The following is an 8,254-nucleotide window of genomic DNA, read 5'->3' as shown; positions in this document are numbered from 1 at the left end:
TCTTTCCTATGCCAGAAGCCCCGTTCCCCTCCTGGTGTTCCTTTCTCTGCCGGGACATGTTAGAACGTCATTCCAAGAAGAGGGAGACAAGTCAAGCGTCGACTGCATAACCAAAGGAATAGGCCTCTCCTTTCTGGATATTTGCTGTTTGTGAAATGACCATGAAAAATAACAGCATGGGCTTCCATTCACATTGAGTCTGTGGCTTCTCCAAGTGTTAGGTCTATTTTACACAGTTGGAAGCTCATGCAACATTACAAAGCCTTTTCCTCTTACTTTGCTAGACCTTTGCGTGTTGCTACCCGGAGCTTAAATCTGCTCCCATACTGTCCTTACTGGTTGCTCCCTCTCAGTAAGAAGAGTATACACACTGGCCCTCTGACCACACCCTCCATGGCACTTGGTAACTGCAGTTGAATGGTCAGGCTCCGGGCAGGGCATTATCTTGGAGGCCAGCTGCTGCTTGGGAGGTGTGTCTCAGGTCCGACCTCTCCATCTGTTGGCCCTGCTGTTAATCTTTCTAGACAGACCTGGAACCACTTCCCATGAGTACAAGGGACTTGGGTGCAGCTTCTGCTTGGGCAGACAAGGACCCAGATACATGCTGGCAGTGTCAACCCAGTCCAGAATGTGGGCCACAGATTCTAGGGTCCTGGCATTCACGCTCCAGTTTCTTTTGTGTCTGAACCTACTCTCCATTTTTTTTTGCTGCCACCTTTCCCCCTTTGGTCATTAAGGGATAAAGGGCCCTCTGCACCTGTTCTGGCTCTTCCCCCCCATGGTTAGAATTCCTTTACAGGCCCACCTCCCTCTGGCTACAAGGCCTCTCCCCTCAACTTTGAAGTCCCCTCAGGTGAACAAGGCAGAGCTGTCTGTACCCCCTTTGCACCCCATCCCACCTGTACTCCTCTCAAAACTCAGGAATTTTGATTGCATCTGTGACTGACTGGTCTATTTCCCCAGAGGGTGAGAATCTAAGATGGGGCTGACCATCTCGGGCCACAGGCCCTGGCGTATGACATGAATCAGCAAACATTTGTCAATATAAAGAGAACTTTCCACTCAAACAGGGTCAGGGCTTTTTGAAGATCATTTGTAAGCTCCAGATCTGATTCCTGTAATGGAGAATAGCAACCTATACACCTGAGTGTATCCGAGTATACCCAGGCCACCTGTGTAACTGCTCACAGATTTAAGATAGCTTTTTCTTTGGTTCAAGCCAACTGCCTAGTATGATAGTATTGTGACTCACTTGCTTTTTCTGTCCTTATCCTTCCACATTTGTATACCTATTCCCTGAATCATTAAGCCTTAGGACATCAGGTTCCGGCCATTGTCAAATCTTTCAAGAAAAAAGCCTCAGGTCTATCGATCTTGAGGATAATAAGTTTCATTTAAACTAAGGATAACATCTTGGCTTTAGATGTATTTCAGCCTGACCTAAGGTGGAACAGTTCCACTGACCCCGGGACCAGACAGGATGACGCCATGGTTGATTCTAGGAATGGACACAATGGTCAATGACTCCAGCCCTATCTAATCAATAGCACCCATGACCCCAACTCCCTTAGTGTCCATGACTAAGAATGTTTCCCCATATAACCTATCCCTTCGAGATATCTGGGAGGCCAGGTCTTTGAGTGGAAGCTCCTGTGTCCCCAGGACTTGCAACTCTCTTAAAATAAATCTTTATTTTCTTTGCTGCAAAACCTGTACATGTCTCATTGGACTTAAACACACGTAGGCAGATGGATTGCTCCAGTAGCACCTGTGATCCCCTTAAAACCCCACTTTTCTTCCCCAAAAGCCCTTTGCCCCCTTATTGCCCCATTCATCCTTCAGTCCTCTGCCATGGGCTCTGCTGGGTGCTGGGAGCACAGTCCTTCGGAAGGCAGAAAGACAACATATAATTATTAAAAGCATGTTTAGTCCTATGAGGCAGTACAGGGTCCTCTGAGGGCCTGGCCCAGTAGGGAGGATCATGCTTGCCACCTGGAGGAAGTGACGGTGAAGTTTAGGAGGAACAAGCCTCTGAAGGGTAGACAGGCAGTGAGCAGTGTGTGAGGGCCTGAGGCGGGAAGGGGGCCTCACTGACAGCTGGACAACGAGAGGAGGAGCAGGTCTGGGGAGAAGGGGTTGTTGATCAGATTCTGATGTAGTGCATGAGACATCCAGATAGAGATATCTGGGGCAGGTGTTTACAAGACGCCCAGAAAAGGAGTATGGGTTGGAGATAAAGATCTAGCCAAGGAGACAGTAAGTAGCCATTGGAGAGGATGAGGCTGCCTGGGGAGAGTGGCAAGAAAAAGATCCGGGAGCCTAGGCCTGAGGCCTATGGATTCCCAACCCTCCCAGGTCAGCAGGCAGAGAGGCGCAGCTGGGAGGAAGGACAATGCAAGGATGGCGTCAAGGAGCCTAGGGAAGGGACATTCCATAGAGAACGTTCAGCTGAGTCAAGTCCTGTGGATTGTGTCCCTCGGTCAGAGCAGTTTCAGGGAGGCAGCTGGAGCTGAAGCCAGTGAGCCAAGCGCTGAGATGGACCAGGTCCTGTCCCAGGAGCTACACACACAGCGCTCAACAGGCATGTGAGTGCTTGTCAAACCGAGGTTCCACAGCCCATCTGCAGAGATGCTCCTGAGAACATGGCATCCTACGCGGTGACTTACAGCTGAACACAGGAGGAGTTCCCAGACTCTCCTTTCCTATAAAGGGTCAGTGTGGCCCAGTCCACCCACTCCAGTTAGGCTCAGGGTGAGAACCCAGGGCTTTTGAATCGACTCCAACCTCTTCCCCTCAGGCTGCCTGGTGACTCACCCCTCCTCGCCCACATCTTGTCCTCTCAGTTTATGCCTCGGGCTACCAGGAAAGGGAACTTCTGCACTCCCAACTTGGCCGACCCTGGCTGGCGAATATTCCTCCTCTGACTCCAAGCTGCCCATCTCCCTCAACTGAAAATCCTTTCCAACTCTCCCTTCCTCAGAAAGACTCAGAATAAAGCCAATTAACACTTCATCTTCCTCCCCGCAGGAAGCTGGCTGGAACTCATCCCCCCAACACACACACACACACACACACACACACACTTCCTACACAGACACATTCTTTATCATTTAACCTCAAAACTGCTGCTGGCCCCCACCTGCACCCACCCACCCCACTGTGAATCATCAGTTCAAATGAACAGGTAAAAGATAAGGAATCTCAGGGAGGCGGCCTGAGGTCCTGCCTTTGGTAGAAGTGGCTACAGGACACTGCTGACCTGAGCGCAGGCGGCAGCATTTAGGCCATAGGTCTTCTAAGGAGGTGGCCCTGCTATTACTCAACTAGGCTCAGAAACATCCATTTTAGCAATTCTTAAAAAAAACGCTGTTTGTTTTGCTTTACCTTTGTTTTCTTTTAAACATTCAATCCGATAAGATTATGTATACATATATCAAATCGCCATGATGTGCATTAAATATTTTGCAATTTTATTTGTTAATTAGACCTCGATTTTTAAAAATCTGATAAAATTTGGTCAGGCACTTCTTGCACAATTAGCTCTTTATCAGACCACTTCCTTGTTCTGTCTCAGTGTAGTTCCAAAAACAACAATTAAAGCAAGATTATTTTCAGAGACACATTCCTGGCCTGATCGGCCTAATAAATAAGTTTTAACTTTTAGACAGCACTGAGTTAAAAATACTAGCTAAGACTTTCCCCAACACAACATGGATTTTTAAAGAGTGGGCAGAGATTCCTGTCAGAGTACTTTGAATTTGGAAGGTATTTGTTATTCCAATCACCAAATCAGCTAGAAGAGCATGATTTCATAAGCGACATACCCGAGCTGGCAGTAAGAAAGCCTGGCTTAGGGCTGGTCAACAAGTTAATGGACAGAGGCCTCATATCAGGCACTGCTGGATTGGGAGCCGGGAGTACAAAAAAACAAGACTTGTTGCGCAAGGAGTGAGGTCTCATGAGCTCTGGCCTTGGGGGTAACAGAGAAGCAAACTTGAGCTTTGACCTATCCAAGGACTTAACTCCAGACTTGCCATGTGAGAAAACAAAAATAAAAATCACCAACTAGGTAGGCCACTTGCTGGTGGGTATTATTAGCTGTATCCAGAAGCACTGAGACTGAGATGATATGACAATGACCTGCTGGGCATGGGCATAGCAGCCTGTCGTCCATCATTCAACCTGCAGACAGAAACCCCACCCCTGGCACCGCTCCCAGGTCCAGTGTCACAGCAGTCAGTAAGGTCAGGGTAGGACACTACAGAGCAGGCCCACTTAACTCAAATGCCTAGAGGGGCAGCTCGCCCTGGGTGGTGCTCTCCACTGCTGCAGGCCTCCTGGCTCCACAGGGAGGAAAGTGGAGGGGATCCAAGTCTCCCCGTAGAGGAAGCACCTGCTACCACAGCCTCCTGTCCCCAGCACGTGACTATGCCTGTGGACGTGTGTGAATCTAAAGCAGCCCCGGTCCGCTGAGCACTCCTTTGCAGACTCATCATGCATCCCCAAGGCCAAGGGGAATGTTAAACATGCCTTTGCTCCCTATGCCAGTTGCTTATGGTTTCTTCCCCGAGAAACGTCTGCAGCATCACCCTCCACGTTCCTGTAGACAGTGTAATTACATGTGAAAACATCTTCCCCAACCAAACTGGCTGCGAACCAACCCCTGGATAGTAGGCACTGTGAGCATATAATAGATTATTAGTCAAATGAAAAAATGACTAGTATCAGAGTAATTCATTCATTCATCTAAGAAATGTTTACTGAGAATTTACTCCATGCAAAAGGTGAACAACACACAATTAACATCTAAATACTTGTTTATGGTTAAGACACTGATGAAAGATAGAGGAGGAAGAGAAGACCCTGGCCACACCTGGGCTCAGGGTGCCTCAACCTTCCTGCCCAATCAGGACTGGCCACCAACAGTGGCACAACCAAAATGGAAAGTGTCCAACTGCATGAGTTTCCAAGGTAGGAAAAGTGATCCCATTTCCTCTCTACGAGATTCGTTCAGGTTTTTGCCTCTGTCACCTTCCTCAGTAACCTTAACTCTTATATAACATAGGTTATAATGTCACTGATAAGACCTTTAATTCTTCTACAATGTACTTCTAGAGCTTTCAACTTTTTCACAGTTCCTTGTGTAGGTTAAGGAAGCTCGGGCAAGAAGAAAACAAATATTTCTCTCCTGATGCCACCTCTAATCAAAAGTGCCCAATATTTGTAAATATTGCCACATGCACTCTGTGATTGCTGGCCAAGTGTGGACCAGGGGTGACTGGGGAGGGCCAATGCCAGTTAGAGGTAGAGCAAGCCATAGTGCTGGACAAGATGAGAACTTTATGATTTGGAACCAAATAAAGCTTAAAGTTCACACACCCAGACATTACAAACCTTCAATTAGATCATCGCAGTCCAAGATCAAGCAGTACGTGACCAGTCAGCCAAGCCTCTTCCCTCAAGCTCCCTTCCTGCTTTCCTTCCGGTTCTTGTGGCCGAAGTTCCCATGGTAACGGGTGGGTTGTTCAGTTCTGAGGTTAGGTTATGGGGCCAAGTGAGTACCCTACTAGGCTAAAGCCTCTCCCTAGCAAAAGGCCTAAGAGGAGAACACAGCCCTGGGGCCAGGGTGTCTCCTGAGCTGAATTACTCCTTTCATTTCCTCCCAAATCCACAGGTCGCTCCCACAATAGCAGGGACAGGCAGGCAGATGCCCATTGTTTTCTAGTTCTCCATTTTTAACATTTTAATCGAAATCACTAAAAAAGGTTTAAAATTTTGGAAATAATGATCTTCTGACTGTGAAATTTCACTTTATTCCTCACATTTTAACTGCAGGCACTTTGTAATCTTAAATTTTATATAATCTTAAATTTTATATTTATTTCCTATAAATTTTAGGAAATACCCATAATTAGTGCACTATTTTTTACAGCTATTTAATAGCACTGAAGAGATCCGGGTTTAAAAAGATTTTCCAAAATTTTCTTTCTTATAATTAGGTTTTGTCCTCTTTTCTACAGGTGCTGAAGACTTGTCCTACTTCCTTAAGACTCTGACCCATGCCATAAATGGTACAGAAGGATCTGCTAAAAAAAGAACAGGGAAGCAGACACTCTCTAAAGTAGGTTTTGAAGTAACATCGGCAACCCAACTTTCTTTTTCCATAAATAACAGGACTAAAGGTAATGTTTCTCATTTGATAACGTTTTTAACAATTTCAAAGAGCACTTGGGTTGCCAGAGTTGGCTCCCCAGATGTAGAATTATCACCAGTGGTCACTCCTATCTACAGGGGATTAACTGCTATGTGGTTATTGAAGGCAGTTTTAATTCCAAATTTACTTTCTTCTGCTATCTACCCAACTGCCAAGAGGCCTCTGTTACCAGATGGTGCGTGATGGATGTCCCAGGGAGTATAAATTAACTTCAATTAAGCATGACCCAACATAAAAATAGTAAATCTGTTCAAATGACCACCCACATCTTCATGAGGGCAGTCCTCGACACTGAACATGGTTCATGTGTTTCTCCTCTCCTCCCTCATAACTCTTTCCAGAGAAAGGTTCCTAATAGGTCTGTAGGTCTGTAGGTAAAGCACCCTCAGCCACTTTGCCTCTGCTCTAAAACCTCCGACAGAATCTGAGGGGCATTTAAGGCCATGACATGTAGATATAGAAAAGCTTTACATCTCAGGTTCTTTCAGTAGTCTGTGCCCACCCCAATTGGCCTAATCCTCTCTTAGATCCTGCTCTGCTTATTCTAGAAATTCTCTCTGACCCCCTGAGTTTCCCCTACTATAACATGTACCATCATTTCTATGCTTTTTTCCAAGACCACGTTCAAATGCTACTCAAGTCAAAGGCTCCCTTTCATAGCTTGGGGGCCACAGTCTTTGGTTCATATCCTTTAATGGCACTTACCCAACACTGCTCGGCACTGGGGGTATTTATAGATTTCTTCTCTATTAGATTGTATAATGGCAGGTACTGGGTCTTGTTTTTCTTACCTTTCTCTGAGGACAGGAACTGCAAGACAAGTGAATGGGAGACTCACATAGGCCAACTGACTGGCCGCCTCGCTTTGGGCTTACATGCCCCTCTAGGAGGGCTGTGATTTTTGTGCAGGATCGAGTGAAAAACATAGTGTTCAGGACACCGTGCTTGTTGCAGCAACAAATTAAGAGGAAGCCTGGGCACCTACGATAGAGAACACACTTGGACCTTTCTTCCTGCATTGCTATCACCCCTCTGAGGCAGCTTGTCTGACAAGGCGAGTAGCTAGCTCAATGTGGAGTGCTTGTGAAATTCCGTTGTGGGCCAGGGTGTTCTGGCGTCCAGACTGTTTGAGACTACTGTTAATGACTGGACCACACCTTTCAGTTCCAGTCCCAAGGCACTAGTGCACCTGGCACTCCTGAAATCCCTGTAGGGCCTCCAGGACAGGAAACCTGAACCCATGTCTGGGTAGCCAGGGACTAGGCTAAGGTTTCTGCTGAAAGTGGAGTGGCAGCAGTGAACACAAGAAAATCTAGTTCCAGGGCTTCTCTCACCTAGCAGCGAGTTTAAGAACAGCGAAACGCTGCAGGCCTCCAGGGGGAGCTTCCGGGTATAAACTGAAACGGTCCCTAACACGGAAGACATGGAGGGCCCCAAGGAGGCAGGCCACTCCAGATATAGGTGGCAAGTTAAATAAGCTGGGGGACTTACATAGGAAGCTTGTCTCGGGCAGCAGCAAAAGGAGTAGATCTCCTATCTGCTCACTAGAATCTTAAAGTTTATACAGATGCCTTAACTACTCAATCACGAATATCGTCCCGAAGTTCTCAACACTACAGTAAGTAGTATGTACAAACTGCATCTCTGGGCAGCTTCTAGGACTCGGAGGCAAACAGAACGCACACTCCAAGGACAGGGGAGGGAGTGAGGAGCCTCCGACCGCCTGGGTGCAGCTCGCCAGTCAACCGGCCAACACACCCCCTTGATGACCTCCTCCAACACAGGGGCCGTGGGGCCTGCGATGACTCCTTGATATCGCGGGGCTGGACACAGAAAGGAGTGCCCGACAACACTTGGTACAGCCGGTAGGGCGGGAGGAAGTGGCCGCTCCTTCCTCGGCGTCCACCTCCTCTTCCGGCCCCCTCCCACCTTCCCAGCGCACCCGGGGGAGAGGGCGGGACGTGGGGGCGGGCCGGCGCTCAAGGCCCGGGCGCCAGGTGGGGCTTGGGCGCGCGCACGTGCGTACGTGCGTGCTTGCGT

The sequence above is a fragment of the Pteropus alecto genome, unplaced genomic scaffold (assembly GCF_000325575.1).
Source record: "Pteropus alecto unplaced genomic scaffold, ASM32557v1 scaffold53, whole genome shotgun sequence".
In the NCBI taxonomy this organism is placed as follows: domain Eukaryota; kingdom Metazoa; phylum Chordata; class Mammalia; order Chiroptera; family Pteropodidae; genus Pteropus; species Pteropus alecto.
Note: the sequence above shows the minus strand (reverse complement) of the source record.